The sequence below is a fragment of the Oncorhynchus masou genome, chromosome 21, assembly GCF_036934945.1.
Source record: "Oncorhynchus masou masou isolate Uvic2021 chromosome 21, UVic_Omas_1.1, whole genome shotgun sequence".
In the NCBI taxonomy this organism is placed as follows: Eukaryota; Metazoa; Chordata; class Actinopteri; order Salmoniformes; family Salmonidae; genus Oncorhynchus; species Oncorhynchus masou.
In genome coordinates, this window is record NC_088232.1 from 37,756,925 (window position 1) to 37,779,354 (window position 22,430).

The following is a 22,430-nucleotide window of genomic DNA, read 5'->3' on the forward strand; positions in this document are numbered from 1 at the left end:
AATTATCTCTCGTAGTTGAGGAAGAGCGGTCGTGGGCGACACACAAGAACAAGGTCCGCAGCATGTTTAAGCATGTTTAGCCACTGTTGAATGCAAGTGGCCGAACGCAGTCGCTGTCCCTGGTGCTGAATGCGCTCGCCAGTCGATCTGCGGCAAGCGTTGCGAGACAGTAAACGTTTTTTGGTCGAGAAAATACCCATGGACTGACGTGAATGCTGAACAACAACCAAGCGGTTAACATAGCGCTGTGCAGAGTAAATTGGATCTCAAGTCCTCTAATGTTTGAAGGATGGAGAGATTTTTCCTGTCAACCGTGCCACTGCTAATTCTCAGCTGTCTAGGTGTCTCTCGTGTTTTAGCGGGTAAGTTAATATTTATGTAGGCTACTTAAAAATCTATATTTTTCAGCAATTATTCCAGGCATTCACGTATTCGCCATGCAGTGAGAACGCTAAGGTTAATGTGTGAGCGTTAGGGGGATTGCATTGGTGTTCGTGCAAATAAACGATGGGAATAAGTGAATGTTTGTCCTAATTTGTTTCTAATTGGCATTTAGGCTATAGCCTATTCTGTGCAATGAGTGATGAAGCCTGTGTGTGTGTGTGTAAGATCCTGTATTGATACAATGCTCCAGACATTTTACACTGGGACTGGTCTATACTGGTGAAGAAACCAAATAATTTGGTAATATAATAGGATATCTTTGGGAAAAACACTCGATATGCTATGGAACAAGAGCAATTACGTTTCTGGATTTAAAGGCTAGACAAAATTGATTTGTAACAATTCAGCACCAATCTTTTTTTGTCTACTTTCTTTCGAGGATGTTTTAATTACTGTAGCCTACTTCATATTTAGTACCAATAAGCAAGAATAGTACTAGATGTTGAGCCAAGCAGTTGCCAAATGGTTACTTTCATAAGATTTAGACTCATATGATGTTAAACTGACTTAACCCGAACATGTTCATAGATAACCAACTGTGTGTGTCTGTGTTCCAAGTAAAGCTGATAAGCTGATCTTTGAATTTAATTAAGTAGCACAATGTACAGGTTCAAGCCTAATGTCCCAGGTAATGAAATAGCTTTAATAAAATTATATATTTTTTACTATCCAGAAATCAATTTTTTGGGCTGTGATTCACATGTATTGTTATTACATAATGATGGAGTAGGATAACAAATCTATGCAGATCTTATTCTAAACACATCACAGTAATATGTCATATCTATACAGCAGGGACCAAAATAACAGTTAATGGACCACTGGCACACGTTGCTATACAATCTGTGGAAGAAAATAACAATTTAACATTGTTCCTTGGAAGGCGTGCTGGCAGATCTATGTGTGGGAGTGAGCCCGGGGAATAGACTGGTGAGAAGAACCCCAGCAGAATCCATATTGTGCCTGCCCGAAACACATGAGTGCTGTGGCTTTCACAGCTCATCTTGACGGAGTGCTGCTAATCAAACTGACACACTACTGCAATAAGAATTCACCTCTGGTCCACGCAACCTTGCCCTCTCCAGCATTTACATTTCAGCTGGATTGCATTGCTCCCATCGTCCTCCTCTTTATACCACCTATCTCTCTTTCGCACACACACTCATACATACACACAGATACTTAGACACAGCCTAGACACAGACAATTTCATGCATGCACACACACACACACACACACACACACACACACACACACACACACACATCCTTCCTGTGTAAGCACATCATGTTTGCAAAAAGTGGAGTGCACATATGGGTGGCATGGCTCCTCAATCTAGCTTCTCATATCCTCTTCTCTGGTTACCTGTCATGCTTTCCTTTCTCCTCTACATTGACTTTCTGAAGACTTTTGAGAAGAAACACATTCTGAAGAGTATTTTAGACAAGTGCAATGTTCACTCCAATCCAGTCTCCATCCAGAAGTGCCCTTGACTCTCTCCACTTAACACTTCTACTAAGGAGATGGAAGCGGATTAATGGTCTCTCTGATTGTCTGAGTGTTCTTCAATCCTGTTCCTGGAGACCCACAGGGTGTTAGAACTGGACTGGAAAAAAGCCTGCACACTCGGTGTATCCCAAGGTCCACTGCATTGAAGAACACCATTAGATCTATGAATTAGGGGCTAGCTGCATCGCTATGTGTATTGTCTCTCTAGTACTGTCTTGTGAAATTACATACAATAGGTGAAAGTTACTGTGGCTATAAGGAGTTTGATGTAGATGGAGCAAATTCTCTCTGCACTGCCTGCAGGACTGGCTCATGAGTCAGTGCTTTATTCAATCGTACAGCACAATCAGAATGTATGAAACAATTAGTGTGAGTAGGACGGACAAATTGAAACAAGCGTGTGGGTGGGCGTCAACACACTGTAAACTTTACAGTTGTGACATCCTTTAATGTGTTTCTGTTTAATGTGAGTCATAAAGGACTATGAATGCAAAGCTAATGTTTCCATTTAAAATGAACCTCACGCTCTTAATGTGGGTGTAAATTCCACCAGACATTGCACTGCTCTGAAACAGGCTCGCCATGACACACAATAAATCAGTCAATCAACAAATCAAATCAACCAATCAATCAATCAATCAATCAAATAATTAAACAGTAACCAATTAGTAGAAAGTCCTCCTTTAGGGACCCTTTCATGTTCTGATGAACCGAGTAGCTGTTCTAAAGAAACATGTTTTTTACTATATAATGTAATATGACTATTAAACTCCCCCAATGAGGACTCTAATGCTAGTGAACCAGAGGAGTCTTGGCACTCCCTAAACCTGCCACAGATTTTCAGTAGCGGTAGTATATTAACTGTCAAGTGTCAAGTCATCACACCATCCACCTGGAGGAGTTACAGCACCCAGACAGAGTAGCCAAAGGTAGTTAAACACTCATCATCTCCACTCTACTGCCAAATCACTAGCTGTGGAAGTGATGATGTCGCCGGAGGGGATGGCTCCTAACCAACTGTGCTATTTTGTTTGTTTTTTCGCATTGTTTGTCACTTATTTTGTACATGAAATTGCTGCTACCATCTCTTATTACCGAAAATAGCTTCTGAACATCAGAACAGCAATAACTCACCTCAAACTGGATGAAGATTTATTCTTTATAGAGTCCGACATGAAGGATACACTGCTTCCCGGAGACCAGGTCCAAATCCCCGTCATTTGCATGAATAAAACACAGAGATACAGGGGATTCGTAGGCGAGTGAGTAAATTGCCACTACCATCGGTTCTATAGGCCAATGTGCAATCATTGGAAAACAAACTGGATGATCTAGTGTTGAGACTATCCTACCAACGGTACATTAAAAACTGTAATATCTTATGTTTCACGAGTCGTGGCTAAACGACAGCATGGATAACACAGAGCTGGCTGGGTTTTCCGTGCATCGGCAGGACAGAGCAGCTACGTCTGGTAAGGGAGGCGGGGGGGTCTGTTTGAGTACCTCATGATAAGCTGTAGACCATACTATCTACCAAGAGAGTTCTCATCTATATTATTCGCAGCCGTCTATTTACCACCACAGTAAGACAGTAAGACCTGCTGGCAGTAAGACCTCACTCAACGAGCTGTATAAGGCCAAAGCAAACAAGAAAATGCTCATCCAAAAGTGGCACTCCTAGTGGCCGGGGACTTTAATGAAGGCAAACTGAAATCAGTTTTACCTAATTTCTACCAGCATGGCGCATGTGCAAACAGAGGTAAAAAGAACTCTAGACAACCTTTACTCCACACACAGAGACGCATACAAAGCTCCCTGGCCCTCCATTTGGCAAATCTGATCATGATTCTATCCTCCTGGTTCCTGCATGCAAGCAAAAACTAAAACAGGAAGTACCAGTGACTTGCCTAATGTTGCGGATGATACGCTACAGGACTGTCTTGCAAGCACAGACTGGAATATGTTCCGTGATTCATCCAATGGCATTGAGGTGTATACCACCTCAGACACTGGCTTCATCAATAAGTGTATCGATGACGTCGTCCCCACAGTGACCGTACGTACTGAGGAGTATACCACCTCAGACACTGGCTTCATCAATAAGTGTATCGATGACGTCGTCCCCACAGTGACCGTACGTACATATCCCAACCAGAAGCCATGGATTACAGGCAACATCCGCACCGAGCTAAAGGCTAGCGCTACTGCTTTCAAGGAGTGGGACACTAATCCGGACGCTTATAAGAAATCCCACTATGCCCTCAGATGAACAATCAAACAAGCATAGCGTCACTACAGGACTAAGATTGAATCCTACTACACCGGCTCCGACTTTTGTCGGATGTGGCAGGGCTTGCAAACTATTGTTGACTACAAAAGGAAACCCAGCTGCCAGCTGCCTAGTGACGCGAGCCTACCAGACGAGCTAAATGCCTTTTATGTTCGCTTCGAGGCAAGCAACACTGAAGCATGCACGATAGCACCAGCTGTTCCGGACGACTGTATGATCACGCTTTCCGTAGCCGATGTGAGCAAGACCTTTAAACAGGTCAACATTCACAAGGCCGCGGGGCCAGACGGATTACCAGGACGTGTACTCAGAGCATGCACGGACCAACTGGCAAGTGTCTTCACTGACATTTTAAACCTCTCCCTGACCGAGTCCGTAATACCTACATGTTTCAAGCAGACTGCCATAGTCCCTGTAACCAAGAATTTGAAGGTAACCTGCCTAAATGACTACCGCCCTGTAGCACTCACATCAGAAGCCATGAAGTGCTTTGAAAGAATGGTCATAGCTCACATCTACACCAAAGTCACGGAAACCTTAGACACACTTCAATTTGCCTACTTCCCAACAGATCTACAATCTCAATCACACTTCACAATGCCCTTTCCCACCTGGACAAAAGGAAAACCTACGTGAGAATGCTGTTCATTGACTACAGTTTAGCGTTCAACACCATAGTACCCACAAAGCTCATCACTAAGCTAAGAAACCTGGGACTAAACCCCTCCCTCTGCAACTGGATCCTGGACTTCCTGACAGGCCGCCCCCAGGTGGTAATGGTAGGCAACAACAAATCTGCCACATTGATCCTCAACACTGGGACCCCTCAGGGGTGCGTGCTTAGTCCCCTCCTGTACCCCCTGTTCATCCACGACTGCGTGGCTAAGTGCGACTCCAACACAATCACCACACAACAGTGGTAGGCCTGATCACCAACAACGATGAGACAGCCTATAGGGAGGACGTCAGAGACCTGGCAGTGTGGTGCCAGGACAACAACCTTTCCCTCAATGTGAGCAAGACAAAAGAGATGATCGTGGACTACAGGAAAAGGAGAGCCGAAAGGCATCCATTAACATCGACAGGGCAGTAGTGGAGCGGGTCGAGAGTTTCAAGTTCCTTGGTGTCCACATCACCAACAAACTATCATAGTCCAAACACAACAAGACAGTCGTGAAGAGGGCACTTTTCCCCTTTTCCCCTTCAGGAGACTGAAAATATTTGGCATGGGTCCACAGATCCTCAAAAAGTGTTGCAGTTGCACCATTGAGAGTATCCTGACCAGTTGCATCACCGCCTGGTATGGCAACTGTTCGGCATCCAACCGTAAGGCGTTACAGTGGGTAGTGCGTACTGCCCAATACATCACTGGGGCCAAGGTTCCTGCCATCCAGGACCTATATACTGGGCGGTGTCAGAGGAAGGCCCAAAAAATTGTCAAAGACTCCAGTCACCCAAGTCATAGACTCGTCTCTCTGCTACCAACAGGCAAGTGGTACAGGAGCGACAAGTGTTAGCCCAAAATTGGCATTATTAACAGCTTCTATCCCCAAACCATAAGACTACAGAACAATTAATCAAATGGCCACCCAGACTATTTATATTGACCCCCCCCCCACTGCTGCTACGCTGTTAATTATCTATGCATAGTCACTTTATCCCTAATTACATGTACTGTACAACTTACCTTTACTAACCTGTACCCCCGCACATTGACTTGGTACCGGTGACCCTTGTATATAGCCTTGTTATTGTTATGTCATCTTATTGTGTTCATTTTATTTAATTTTTTGCTTTAGTTTATTTAGTAAATATTTTCTTAACTCTATTTCTTGAACTGCATTGTTGGTTAAGGGCTTGTAAGTAAGAATTTCACAGTAATGTCTACACTTGTTGTATTCGGCAAACGTGCCAAATAAAATGTGATTTGATTTGGCTAAAAAGTTATTTCAATAATATTTACTGGTGAGGTGGTTTATCAGAAAAGCATCTAAAATCACAGTATGTTAAACAAACTAGGGGACATGCACTGTTGTTCCTGAAGGTCTGTCTTCAACAATACTCTTTCTTCACTTTAGTCTTATATTGTTCTCCTTTCTGCTAAATAATGTTCTGAATCTTTTGAAATATGAAAAATACGAATATTAGCCCATAGCTACTGTTTTGAACTTCATCTGGCTCGGGTGATTTCTCTAAATGGCTGGTTGTTATCTAGGCCAACCACTTCTGAATGGGTGAATCATCACAGTTTCAAAAGAGCAGGCTGTTTAAACTCGGGCAATACCCAGCAGACAGAAGAGGAGGAGGAAACAGAACATGCGTTGGGTTATACAGCAAAGGAAGGGTAGCTTACACATACGTACTACATGTATGGGGGCTGTTTGGAGGCAGGGCATTTTACGACATGAGTAGAGTGTGTGTCAGTGTCTGCTGGAGTGTGTGTTTATGCATGTGTGTGGTAACAGTTTAATAGTAATCAAATAGTAATCATTCATTGGCTGGCTGTATTATTAAATGTTTAATGAGTTATCTGGCAGTAGATCTGTAGACAAAAGTAGAGAATTCTCTCAAGAGGGCACTTGCAGCTCAGCAAACACATAAATTAAAGCCATTACCAGCACTAACAAGCACTAATAAAGCCATGTTCCCCCTGTTAATCAAACAGAACAGCTTTAATGACACGCTGATGGTATTTTTGAACACAGCAGGCAAACACACTAGAGAGAAGGCAAATGTCAACGAGCATGAGCAGTGCTGCAGCACCAGCCAACAGCAGCAACAGAGACAAGTGGAATCTTCCTTGGACCAAAAAGATGAGTCTGGTTGGTATTGCCTTAACTCAGACACTGTAAAGAGAGAGGGGCCTGAGACAGGGCTTAGACCACACACACACAAGCATACGCACACACACACACATAGGGATGCTGATGCTCTGCTGCCTGCACCTGCACATGACTCACAGCCCTAGAATGCGCAGATTAAGACGGATTAAGACAGAGGACTAAACCTTGTTGCTTTTCTGCTGGCTTCCGAGATAAAATGGCGCCGGAGCAGAAGGAAGAGGTTTTACATGCCCCCAACCAATTATGTTTTTTATTCGTTTATCTGTGTTAATTTGTAAGTAATTCTTTAACTAATTTTGTACATAATGTTGCCGTCTCTTATGACCGAAAATAACTTCTAGAAATCAGGACTGCAATTACTCACAACAGACTAGCAGAATCTATTTTCTTCTTTGAAGACTCTCGAACAAGCCAGAAGGGGGAGTATATACAGCTCCCTTGGGAACAGGTCCTGACCCCCGTGATCTGCGTGAAGAGGAGGTGGAGAAAGAGAGCCTGGAGAGCGGGCTGCCTGCTGAGAATTTGAAGGCAATCAAATAAACTCCCACTTCCCTAAATTCTGCTAGCAAACGTGCAATCTTTGGACAATAAAATCGGCAAGTTACGGGGATGATTAAACTACCAACGGGACATTAAAAACTGTAACATCTTATGCTTCACAGAGTTGTGGCTGGATGACGACAATATCAACATACAGCTGGCTGGTTATACGATGTACAGGCGGGATAGAACAGCGGCGTCTGGTAAGACAAGGGGTGATGGATTATGTATTTTTGTAAATAACAGCTGGTGCAATATATCTAAGGAAGCCTCGAGCTATTGCTCACCTAGGTTGAGTATATCATGATAAGCTGTAGACCACACTACCTACAGAGAGAGTTCTCATTTGTATTCTTCGTAGCAGTTTATATACCACCTCAGTCAGAGGCTGGAACTAAGATTGCATTGAATGAGCTGTATTCCGCCATAATCAAACAAGAAAACGCTCACCCAGAGGCGACGCTCCTAGTAGCCGGGGACTTTAATGCAGGGAAACTTAAATCAGTTTTACCAAATTTCTATCAGCATGTTAAATGTGCAACCAGAGGGAAAAGAACTCTGGACCACCTATACTCCACATACAGAGACACTTACAGTACAAAGCTCTCCCTCGCCCTCCATTTGGCAAATCTGACCATAATTCCATCCTCCTGATTCCTGCTTACAAGCAAAAATTAAAGCAGGAAGTACCAGTGACTTGATCGCTAAAATATTGGTCAGATGAAGCAGATGCTAAACTGCAGGACTGTTTTGCTATCACAGACTGGAACATGTTCCGGGATTGATCCAATGGTATTGAGGAGTACACCACATTTGTCATTGGCTTCATCTATAAGTGCATCGTCCCCACTGTGACCGTACGTACATACCCCAATCAGAAGCCATGGATTACCGGCAACATCCACACTGAGCTAAAGGCCAGAGCTGCCGCTTTCAAGGAGCGGGACTCGAACCCGGAAGCTTATAAGAAATCCCACTATGCCCTCAGACGAGGGAGAGGACCCGACTTCGGTGGAAGTCGGGGGGGGTTTATTGTCAGGTCGGGTCCTCTCCTTGTTCGGGCGGCGCTCTGCGGTCGGTGTCGCCGGTCTTCTAGCCATCATCGATCCACTTTTCTTTTTCCATGTGTTTTGTCTTGTTTTTCCTCACACCTTGTTTCAATTCCCTCAATCATTTGTTGTGTATTTAACCCTCTGTTCCCCCCCATGTCTTTGTGTGGGATTGTTTTTTGTAAATGCTTGTGTACGTGTTGTTTGGTGCGTGACGGGTTTTGTACCCAATTATTCTTGTTATTTTTATGCCGTGGGTTTTGCTAATGAACTGCTCCGGGTATTACCAAGTTCTGCTATCCTGCGTCTGACTTCCTGCCTGGCACTTCCTGCCTTCCTGATTACGCATCCCTTACATTACTGCTGCTCTATAATAACTTGCTATTTTTTATCTCTTATTCTTATCCATATTTTTTGAAACTGCACTGTCGGTTAGGGGCTCTGTAAGGTTGTATTCGGCGCATTTGACTAATAAAATTGTATTTTATTTGATTCTGTGAGGGTATGTATTTAGGAACTGTTGAGTATGGTTAACTGAAATACATCTCAACACAACAGCATCTGTTCAGTGTCTTTTTACAGTGGAACTCATTTCAGCAGCTTATTTTCCAGCGCACCATGTAATGTACTCCAGCGCATCATGAAGTGTACTCCAGCGCACCATGTAGTGTACTCCAGCGCATCATGAAGTGTACTCCAGCGCACCATGTAGTGTACTACAGCGCACCATATAGTGACTCCAGCGCACCATGTAGTGTACTCCAGCGCATCATGAAGTGAACTCCAGCGCACCATGTAGTGTACTCCAGCGCATCATGAAGTGTACTCCAGCACACCATGAAGTGTACTCCAGCGCACCATGTAGTGTACTCCAGGGCACCATGTAGTGTACTCCAGCACACCATGAAGTGTACTCCAGCTCACCATGTAATGTACTCCAGGGCACCATGTAGTGTACTCCAGCTCACCATGTAATGTACTCCAGGGCACCATGTAGTGTACTCCAGCACACCATGTAGTGTACTCCAAGGCACCATGTAGTGTACTCCAGCTCACCATGTAGTGTACTCCATGGCACCATGTAGTGTACTCCATGGCATCATGTAGTGTACTCCAGCTCACCATGTAGTGTACTCCAGGGCACCATGTAGTGTACTCCAGCACACCATGAAGTGTACTCCAGCTCACCATGTAGTGTACTCCAGGGCACCATGTAGTGTACTCCAGCGCACCATGTAGTGTACTCCAGCACACCATGTAGTGTACTCCAGGGCACTATGTAGTGTACTCCAGGGCACCATGTAGTGTACTCCAGCTCACCATGTAGTGTACTCCAGGGCACTATGTAATGTACTCCAGGGCACCATGTAGTGTACTCCAGCTCACCATGTAGTGTACTCCAGGGCACCATGTAGTGTACTCCAGCTCACCATGTAGTGTACTCCATGGCACGATGTAGTGTACTCCAGGGCACCATGTAGTGTACTCCATGGCACTATGTAGTGTACTCCAGGGCACCATGTAGTGTACTCCAGCTCACCATGTAGTGTACTCCATGGCACCATGTAGTGTACTCCAGGGCACCATGTAATGTACTCCAGGGCACCATGTAGTGTACTCCAGGGCACCATGTAGTGTACTCCAGCACACCATGTAGTGTACTCCATGGCACCATGTAGTGTACTCCAGCTCACCATGTACTGTACTCCAGGGCATCATGTAGTGTACTCCAGCGCATCATGTTGTGTACTCCAGGGCACCATGCAGTGTACTCCAGGGCACCATGTAGTGTACTCCAGGGCATCATGTAGTGTACTCCAGCTCACCATGTAGTGTACTCCATGGCACCATGTAGTGTACTCCAGGGCACCATGTAGTGTACTCCAGCTCACCATGAAGTGTACTCCAGCACACCATGTAGTGTACTCCATGGCACTATGTGGTGTACTCCAGGGCACCATGTAGTGGACTCCATGGCACCATGTAGTGTACTCCAGCTCACCATGTAGTGTACTCCATGGCACCATGTAATGTACTCCAGCTCACCATGTAGTGTACTCCATGGCACTATGTAGTTTACTCCAGGGCACCATGTAGTGTACTCCAGCTCACTATGTAGTGTACTCCATGGCACTATGTAGTGTACTCCAGGGCACCATGTAGTGTACTCCAGGGCACCATGAAGTGTACTCCAGCACACCATGTAGTGTACTCCAGCTGGCACTGTATGTGGTGTACTCCATGGCACATGTAGTGTACTCCAGGGCACCATGTAGTGTACTCCAGCTCACTATGTAGTGTACTCCATGGCACTATGTAGTGTACTCCAGGGCACCATGTAGTGTACTCCAGGGCACCATGTAGTGTACTCCAGGGCACCATGTAGTGTACTCCAGCTCACCATGTAATGTACTCCAGGGCACCATGCAATGTACTCCAGCTTACCATGTAGTGTACTCCAGCACACCATGTAGTGTACTCCAGGGCACCATGTAGTGTACTCCAGGGCACCATGTAGTGTACTCCAGGGCACCATGTAGTGTACTCCAGCTCACCATGTAGTGTACTCCAGCGCACCATGTAGTGTACTCCAGGGCACCATGTAGTGTACTCCAGCTCACCATGTAGTGTACTCCAGGGCACCATGTAGTGTACTCCAGGGCACCATGTAGTGTACTCCAGGGCACCATGTAGTGTACTCCAGCTCACCATGTAATGTACTCCAGGGCACCATGTAGTGTACTCCAGGGCATCATGTAGTGTACTCCAGTGCATCATGTAGTGTACTCCAGCGCACCATGTAATGTACTCCAGGGCACCATGTAATGTACTCCAGGGCATCATGTAGTGTACTCCAGGGCATCATGTAATGTACTCCAGGGCATCATGTAGTGTACTCCAGGGCATCATGTAGTGTACTCCAGGGCACCATGTAATGTACTCCAGGGCACCATGTAGTGTACTCCAGGGCATCATGTAGTGTACTCCAGGGCATCATGTAGTGTACTCCAGCGCACCATGTAATGTACTCCAGGGCAGGGCATCATGTAGTGTACTCCAGCTCACCATGTAGTGTACTCCAGGGCTCACCATGTAGTGTACTCCAGGGCACTATGTAATGTACTCCAGGGCATCATATAGTGTACTCCAGCTGACCATGTAATGTACTCCAGGGCACCATGTAATGTACTCCAGCTCACCATGTAATGTACTCCAGCTCACCATGTAATGTACTCCAGGGCACCATGTAATGTACTCCAGGGCACCATGTAGTGTACTCCAGGGCACCATATAATGTTCTCCAGCTCACCATGTAGTGTACTCCAGGGCACCATGTAGTGTCCTCCAGGGCATCATGTAGTGTACTCCAGCGCATCATGTAGTGTACTCCAGGGCACCATGTAATGTACTCCAGGGCACCATGTAGTGTACTCCAGGGCACCATGTAGTGTACTCCAGGGCATCATGTAGTGTACTCCAGCGCATCATGTAATGTACTCCAGGGCACCATGTAGTGTACTCCAGCTCACCATGTAGTGTACTCCAGGGCATGGCATGTAGTGTACTCCATGTAATGTACTCCAGGGCACCATGTAGTGTACTCCAGGGCAACATGTAGTGTACTCCAGGACTCCATGTAGTGTACTCCATGTACCATGTAGTGTACTCCAGCTCACCATGTAATGTACTCCAGGGCACCATGTAATGTACTCCAGGGCATCATGTAGTGTACTCCAGGGCACCATGTAGTGTACTCCAGCTCACCATGGCACCATGTAATGTACTCCAGGGCACCAGCTCCACCATGTAGTGTACTCCATGGCACCATGTAATGTACTCCAGGGCACCATGGTGCACATCATGTAGTGTACTCCAGGGCATCATGTAGTGTACTCCAGTGCATCATGTAGTGTACTCCAGCGCACCATGTAATGTACTCCAGGGCACCATGTAGTGTACTCCAGCTCACCATGTAGTGTACAGCTCACCATGTAGTGTACTCCAGCGCACCATGTAATGTACTCCAGGGCACCATGTAGTGTACTCCAGCTCACCATGTAGTGTACTCCAGGGCAACATGTAGTGTACTCCAGCTCACCATGTATTGTACTCCAGGGCACCATACTCCATGGCACTATGTAGTGTACTCCAGGGCACCATGTAGTGTACTCCAGCTCACCATGTAGTACTCCAGGGCACCATGTAATGTACTCCAGGGCACCATGTAGTGTACTCCAGCTCACCATGTAATGTACTCCAGGGCACCATGTAATGTACTCCAGCTTACCATGTAGTGTACTCCAGGGCACATGTAGTGTACCATGTAGTGTACTCCAGGGCACCATGTAGCAGGGCACCATGTAGTGTACTCCAGGGCACCATGTAGTGTACTCCAGGGCACCATGTAGTGTACTCCAGCACCATGCATCATGTAATGTACTCCAGGGCACCATGTAGTGTACTCCAGGGCTTCCATGTAGTGTACTCCAGGGCACCATGTAGTGTACTCCAGCTCACCATGTAGTGTACTCCAGGGCACCATGTAGTGTACTCCAGGGCACCATGTAGTGTACTCCAGGGCACCATGTAGTGTACTCCAGCTCACCATGTAATGTACTCCAGGGCACCATGTAGTGTACTCCAGGGCATCATACTCCAGGGCATCATGTAGTGTACTCCAGGGCACCATGTAGTGTACATCACTATGTAGTGTACTCCAGGGCACCATGTAATGTAATGTACTCCAGGGCACCATGTAATGTACTCCAGGGCATCATGTAGTGTACTCCAGGGCATCATGTAATGTACTCCAGGGCATCATGTAGTGTACTCCAGGGCATCATGTACTCCAGGGCATCATGTACTCCAGGGCACCATGTAATGTACTCCAGGGCACCATGTAGTGTACTCCAGGGCATCATGTAGTGTACTCCAGTGCATCATGTAGTGTACTCCAGCGCACCATGTAATGTACTCCAGGGCACCATGTAGTGGGCACCAGGGCATACTCCAGCTCACCATGTAGTGTACTCCAGCTCACCATGTAGTGTACTCCAGGGCACCATGTAATGTACTCCAGGGCACCATGTAGTGTACTCCAGCTCACCATGTAGTGTACTCCAGGGCAACATGTAATGTACTCCAGCTCACCATGTCCAGGGCACCATGTAGTGTACTCCATGGCACTATGTAGTGTACTCCAGGGCACCATGTAGTGTACTCCAGCTCACCATGTAATGTACTCCAGGGCACCATGTAATGTACTCCAGGGCATCATATAGTGTACTCCAGCTGACCATGTAATGTACTCCAGGGCACCATGTAATGTACTCCAGCTCACCATGTAATGTACTCCAGCTCACCATGTAATGTACACCATGTAATGTACTCCAGCTCACCATGTAATGTACTCCAGCTCACCATGTAATGTACTCCAGGGCACCATGTAATGTACTCCAGGGCATCATGTAGTGTACTCCAGCGCATCATGTAGTGTACTCCAGGGCACCATGTAATGTACTCCAGGGCACCATGTAGTGTACTCCAGGGCATCATGTAGTGTACTCCAGCGCATCATGTAGTGTACTCCAGGGCACCATGTAGTGTACTCCAGGGCTTCATGTAGTGTACTCCAGCGCATCATGTAGTGTACTCCAGGGCACCATATAATGTACTCCAGGGCATCATGTAGTGTACTCCAGGGCACCATGTAGTGTACTCCAGGGCACCATGTAGTGTACTCCAGGGCACCATGTAATGTTCTCCAGCTCACCATGTAGTGTACTCCAGGGCAACATGTAGTGTACTCCAGGGCATCATGTAGTGTTCTCCAGCGCATCATGTAGTGTACTCCAGGGCACCATGTAATGTACTCCAGGGCACCATGTAGTGTACTCCAGGGCATCATGTAGTGTACTCCAGGGCACCATGTAGTGTACTCCATGGCACCATGTAGTGTACTCCATGGCACTATGTAGTGTACTCCAGCTCACCATGTAATGTACTCCAGGGCACCATGTAGTGTACTCCAGCACACCATGAAGTGTACTCCAGCTCACCATGTAGTGTACTCCAGCGCACCATGTAGTGTACTCCAGCGCACCATGTAGTGTACTCCAGGGCACTATGTAGTGTACTCCAGGGCACCATGTAGTGTACTCCAGCTCACCATGTAGTGTACTCCAGCAGCTCACACCATGTAGTGTACTCCATGTAATGTACTCCAGGGCACCATGTAGTGTACTCCAGCTCACCATGTAGTGTACTCCAGGGCACCATGTAGTGTACTCCAGCTCACCATGTAGTGTACTCCATGGCACGATGTAGTGTACTCCAGGGCACCATGCAGTGTACTCCATGGCACTATGTAGTGTACTCCAGGGCACCATGTAGTGTACTCCAGGGCACCATGTAGTGTACTCCAGCTCACCATGTAATGTACTCCAGGGCACCATGTAATGTACTCCAGCTTACCATGTAGTGTACTCCAGCACACCATGTAGTGTACTCCATGGCACCATGTAGTGTACTCCAGCTCACCATGTAGTGTACTCCAGGGCACCATGTAGTGTACTCCAGCTCACCATGTAGTGTACTCCAGCGCACCATGTAATGTACTCCAGGGCACCATGTAGTGTACTCCAGCTCACCATGTAGTGTAATCCAGGGCACCATGTAGTGTACTCCATGGCACCATGTAGTGTACTCCAGGGCACCATGTAGTGTACTCCAGCTCACCATGTAATGTACTCCAGGGCACCATGTAGTGTACTCCAGGGCATCATGTAGTGTACTCCAGTGCATCATGTAGTGTACTCCAGCGCACCATGTAATGTACTCCAGGGCACCATGTAGTGTACTCCAGGGCATCATGTAGTGTACTCCAGGGCATCATGTAATGTACTCCAGGGCATCATGTAGTGTACTCCAGGGCATCATGTAGTGTACTCCAGGGCATCATGTAGTGTACTCCAGGGCATCATGTAGTGTACTCCAGGGCACCATGTAATGTACTCCAGGGCACCATGTAGTGTACTCCAGGGCATCATGTAGTGTACTCCAGGGCATCATGTAGTGTACTCCAGTGCATCATGTAGTGTACTCCAGCGCACCATGTAATGTACTCCAGGGCACCATGTAGTGTACTCCAGCTCACCATGTAGTGTACTCCAGCTCACCATGTAGTGTACTCCAGCGCACCATGTAATGTACTCCAGGGCACCATGTAGTGTACTCCAGCTCACCATGTAGTGTACTCCAGGGCAACATGTAGTGTACTCCAGCTCACCATGTATTGTACTCCAGGGCACCATGTAGTGTACTCCATGGCACTATGTAGTGTACTCCAGGGCACCATGTAGTGTACTCCAGCTCACCATGTAATGTACTCCAGGGCACCATGTAATGTACTCCAGGGCATCATATAGTGTACTCCAGCTGACCATGTAATGTACTCCAGGGCACCATGTAATGTACTCCAGCTCACCATGTAATGTACTCCAGCTCACCATGTAATGTACTCCAGGGCACCATGTAATGTACTCCAGGGCAGGGCACCATGTAATGTACTCCACCATGGGCACACATGTAGTGTACTCCAGGGCAGTAGGCAGCGCATCATGTAATGTTCACCAGCTCACCATGTAGTGTAGCTCCAGGGCACCATGTAATGTCCTCCAGGGCATCATGTAGTGTACTCCAGGGCACCATGTTGTGTACTCCAGGGCACCATGTAGTGTACTCCAGGGCACCATGTAATGTAGCTCCAGGGCAGGGCACCATGTAGTGTACTCCAGGGCATCATGTAGTGTTCTCCAGCGCATCATGTAGTGTACTCCAGGGCACCATGTAATGTACTCCAGGGCACATGTAGTGTACTCCAGGGCATCATGTAGTGTACTCCAGGGCACCATCCAGGGCACCATGTAGTGTACTCCAGCGCATCATGTAGTGTACTCCAGGGCACCATGTAATGTACTCCAGCTCATCATGTAATGTACTGCACCATGGGTACACGCATCATGTAGTGTACTCCAGGCATCATGTAATGTACAGCCACCATGTAATGTACTCCAGGGCACCATGTAATGTTCTCCAGCTCACCATGTAGTGTACTCCAGGGCACCATGTAGTGTACTCCAGGGCATCATGTAGTGTTCTCCAGCGCATCATGTAGTGTACTCCAGGGCACCATGTAATGTACTCCAGGGCACCATGTAGTGTACTCCAGGGCATCATGTAGTGTACTCCAGGGCACCATGTAGTGTACTCCAGGGCATCATGTAGTGTACTCCAGCGCATCATGTAGTGTACTCCAGGGCACCATGTAATGTACTCCAGCTCACCATGTAATGTACTCCAGTGCACCATGTAATGTACTCCAGCGCATCATGTAGTGTACTCCAGCGCATCATGTAATGTACTCCAGCGCACCATGTAATGTACTCCAGGGCATCATGTAGTGTACTCCAGCACATCATGTAGTGTACTCCAGGGCACCATGTAATGTACTCCAGCGCATCATGTAGTGTACTCCAGGGCACCATGTACTGTACTCCAGCTCACCATGTAGTGTACTCCAGCTCACCATGTAGAGTACTCAATTGCTCACTTTTTGTCTGAGTCCATATTATCTAAATTTCTGATCTCAAAGAGCTGAGCAAGATGGAAATGAATGGATGTGCTTGTGTTTGTCTGAAACTGAGGGGCATTGTTGCTGTCATTGAGAACACACAGTAGACAGACTTAGACAGACAGACACTAGCTCCTGGCCATCAGGTCTGCGATGGCCAGGACAGACTGACGTGTCCTTTCCATGTCTCTGACGCAGTCTGTAGTTTGCTCTGTTACCAAGAGTGGGTGGTGAGGAGGGGAATGGCAGGGGGTATTGGTGGGGGGGCTGAGGTTTTGGGGGTGTGGGTTCAAATTTACCACTTAGAGCCCATGAATGCAATATGAAAATGGAGGGGTGGTTTGTGCCAGTGACTGCTATAGTGCTGTTATAAGTTCCTGTTATACACGCACGCACGCACACACACACACACACACACACACACACACACACACACACACACACACACACACACACACACACACACACACACACACACACACACACACACACACACACACACACACACACACACACACACACACACACACACACACACACACACACACAGCCCCCTTGGCAGCTCACCAGAGAGTAAAAATACTGTTTTTATTTTCTCCTTTCTGTTAATGTCCTGGGGGATAGCCCAGATGGTGTGAGTTACATTAGTATGCTTCCAGGAGTTTACCTGTATCAGTTTCCCCCTCTCTCTCTTCTGTAATAACATGCTGTCTAACTCTGCTGCCAGATCTCTGCTGCGCTTGTCCCAGTGCTAATCCTCTCTGCTGCTGCTGCACAGTCTAAAACTCAAATTTTCCATAGTCTTCCTGAAAGTTCATGTGTGTGTATGAGATAAACTGGAATGGGCAGCAGGAGAAAGAGTAAGCATGCCTCTCACCCCCCCAGGGGCGGCTCTCAGAGCAGAACAGTCATGCTCACCAGGAGAGAAAGAGAAAGTGAGAGAGAAAAGGAAGATAGAGACACAGAGAAAGAGAAAACAAGAGAGGGAGAGAGAGAGAGGGAGACCAAGAGTGGGAGAGAGAAAAGGACGAGAGAGGCACAGAGAAAGAGAAAACAAGAGAGGGAGAGAGAGGGAGACCAAGAGTGTGAGAGAGAAAAAAGTGAGAGGGAAATACAGCCAGACAGAGAAAGAAAGTGAGAGAGATGGTCAATGCCGACATCACTTTCTCTCTCTCGCCACCATCTCCATCGCAGTGCCATCCTTTTAGGCAGGCAGCTAGACATTACCACACCAGCTGCCTCAACAGAGTGGCTTACACTCTACAGAGAGAGAGAGAGAGAGAGAGGGATAAGGAGGAGAGAAATAAAGACAATTAGACAGGAAGTGAGGGATGAGGAGAAAGAGTGAAACAGGGACAGGGAGATAGATGAGAGTGGATAGGAGAAGAGTAGGTTACAGGGAAGTGGAGTGATGAATAGGAGCGAGTGAAAGAAGGAGAAAGGGAGAATAGTGAAAAAAGAAGGAGAAAGGGAGAATAGTGAAACAATCCTACCATGTTTATGTGTTGTGTGTATTATGTGCCTGGCTCTACTGGGACATTGATGGTGCAGGAGTCTTGATGGGGATTAGATTTAATTTGCAGTTAACAGACGAGCAGGTGCAGGTGCTTGTCAAATAATCAGCACCGCCACCCATGCTCCTTTAACTTGGTTGGTTATGTTTCCATTTGCCACTGTAGAAATATGTATTCAATGTTTATGTATTTGTATTGGTTGGTTGAATTTACATAACAATAAGGTGTTATGCCATTGGTTATGCTTGCAGATAGGAAGAGATTGTGAATGTAAATTATTCTCAGTCTGATATTGACATGCAAGCAATAGGTCACATTCTGAAATACTATATTCTAATTTCATATTTACAGTGTGTATGAGTTCACTGTGTACTGATGTATATATATATATATATATATATATATGTATGTGTGTACGGTACCTGTTAGATATTGGGGGCATCCTGGGATGTGCTTTGCATGTTATTGATGTAGGAGCAAGTTATTTTTTATTGATCCTTTATTTAACTAGGCAAGTCAGTTAAGAACAAATTCTTATTTACAATGACGGCCTAGGAACAGTGGGATAACTGCCTCAGGGCAGAACGACAGATTTTTACCTTGTCACCTCTGGGATTTGATCTAGCAACCTTTTAGTTACTGGCCCAACGGTCTAACCACTAGGCTACCTGTCGCCCCAGTTAGCTAGCACGAGTTAGCTAGTGTGCTCTAGTTGTAATGGCCGCATTAGCTCTCTGCTAATTCACAGTTATTTCCATGCTAACAGACGAATCACAAATCTTCAGCCATATCCCCCACGTCTGAATGATCGGCTATGAAAAGCCAACTGACATTTACTCCTGTTGCACCCTCTACAAACACTGTGATTATTATTATTTGACCCTACTGGTCATCTATGAATGATTGAACTTCTTGGCCATGCATTGTTATAATCTCCACCCGGCACATGTCAAATACGACATAAGAAACTGGAGGTGTTGAGTACCATGAAAGGGTCACTCACATTACCAATAACAAAAGCAACACAGCCATGATGTCTACTTTGATTCTCTTTCAGACCAGATGTGTTAAGACAACTGGTGTCCTTTATCTTTATAGACTTTGGGATCACTTTCATCACGTGTGAAAGTCAATAGCAACCATTTCCTGAGTTATTCAAACAAACACTATGAAGAAATTACAACAGTTTCCAGAAGAGGACTGGCAACCCCTCAGAGCCTGGTTCCCCTCTAGGTTTCTTCCTAGGTTTTGCCTTTCTATTAAGTTTTTCTAGGGAGTTTTTCCCAGCTAAGATGGGGAGAAGTCTATCCACAAAGAGCGACAGTAAAATTGCAACTGGCTCAGAACAGGGCAGCACAGCTGGCCCTTAGATGTAAACAGAGAGCTAACATTAATAATATGCATTTCAATCTCTCCTGGCTCAAAGTGGAGAGAGATTGACTTCATCACTACTTGTATTTGTGAGAGGTATTGACATGTTGAATCCCCAAGTGCAGAACAGACTATGGGAGGTGCACAGTACTACATAGAGCCATGACTACATGGAAGTTTATTCCATGTCAAGTAACTCGTGCAAGCAAAGAACTTAGATTTAAAAATTAGATAAAAATACACCTTATGGAACAGCGTGGACTGTGAGGCAACACAAACATAGGCACAGACTAATGCATACAAACACACAATAACATATGCACTATACTCACGTACACATGGTTTTTGTGTTGTATCTATGTGGTAGTTGAGCAGGGGCCTGAGGGCATACACGTAATGTGTTGTGAAATCTGTTGTGAATGTATTGTAATGTTTTTTAAATTGTATAACTGCCTTAATGTTGCTGGACCCCAGGAAGAGTAGCTGCTACCTTGGCAGCATCTAATGGGGATCTATAATAAATACAAATACAAATCTGTCACACTGGTGCCGAGACCAGTATTCTTGTATTCGTGGCACATCTGTTAATTGTGCGAGTGAGGGGGAGTGTGAGTGGGTGAGAGAGTGATAGAGTGAGATGATATTTTGGAGCTCGCCTCTTTGCTGCTCTCTTGGCCGGCGGGTTGGAGAATTCATTTGGTAAAAGTAAATAACTAATTTCTCCTCAAAAGAGGAAAGGCTTGGAGGTATGCTTATCACATCACTCATTTGTGGAGTGGAGCTACTGCATGGAGAGGGAAAAGACAGAGAAAAGACACTTATGCATACACACACTGGTCTCTATGGTTTTGGGCAAGGGGTTTGAAGCCACACTCCAGTGGTTCGCATTCTGGGTTGTACATTTCCACAGCAAACTAGACCATACCATTTTCTATGTTGAACCAGGCCTTAATGAGCTCTTGGTTCGGAGCTGTCTGTGCCCCTGTAACTCTGTATGTACTGTAAACCTGGAGTGTGTCTATTTATCCGTACTTCTTCTGCCAATCACAACCAGAGGGATGCATAGTACAAACCATGTTAACAGTATGCAAGTGAGTCATAGCGTGCTGTATTTTAGAGGCTGTGGATTGATCTGGGGGTGTTGGAAGGATGCAGAGATTATGTGGGGGTGGGGTGGTGGTAGGGGTTGGTTGTTCTATGCCAAGCCTTAACTTTGACTTTCTATTGTCTGAAGTGTCAGTCCTCCTGAGCACTCTTTACATTCAGAAGGACTAGGATAATGTCTGCAGTCCACCTGTCAAACTAGGCCCTACTGGAGCACAAACACACCAGCAACATAGATGGAGACAGGTACAGATGAAGAGAGAGAAAGAGGGAGAGTGTTGAGTCAGATAGACAAGCAAAGAGAGAATGGCTGAACGAAAGAGGAGGGAAAGTGAGTATGTATGAGAAAGATGGAGATGAAGAGAAAGAGTGACCAAGAGAACAGGAAACTTTTTTGTTCCCCGGGCCCATGCAGCGGCAATAAGCAGCGGCAATAATCAGTGGAGATAGAGTGAGATTGAAGAGCTAGATTTAATAAAACAGGTGATAGTGCATTCATAATTGAACATGTCATCATGTTATGGCTCCCAGTCTCTCCCTGCGCGCCTATCGCAGACCTTAATTATTCAACAGCTGCTTTAGATGCCAAATGAGACACATTAACTATATTGTTCCAACTCCGCCTCGGCCTTTCCTGCTGTTTCTTTAACTGCTGTGGGTTTGAAAGTGAGTATGTGACTGCGTGCGGGCAGGCAGGAGTGGGCGCCAAGGTCCTTTCTAGAAAACTACAGATCAGCACAAACCACTGATTTCTCTATCATGGCACACTAACTATGAATGAACAAAGAACACACCTGCCAACTGTTTTTGATAATGCAGGGACGTACTGCACAGTACAGTCAGCCTGAAGAAGAGTAGGAAGGACTGGGAAGCACAAAAGGAGAAGTGTTTCCTCTTGCAATCTCAATGACACGTTTGGAGGGTATTGAAAAGCCACTTGTGCTTCCACCAGGTGCTCGTTAGCAGCAGGCGAGGACGTGTTAATGAACATGTGCTAATTTATGGCCACTCATATCCCCAGGAGGGCAGACTATGGCTGAGACAGCAACCCAAGGTTCAGTTCACTTGTCTGTTTATGGGCTCTCCCCACTGGGCACAGATGCCAATTCAACGTCTATTAATTTCATTGAAATG

The 22,430-nt window shown here is 46.2% G+C and overlaps 1 pseudogene; it reads left to right on the plus strand.

The window, feature by feature from the left end:
* Positions 1–289: 289 nt before the first annotated feature.
* LOC135507404 (fibronectin type III domain-containing protein 5-like) overlaps positions 290–22,430 on the plus strand; it is a 50,892-nt pseudogene continuing 28,751 nt past the window's right edge.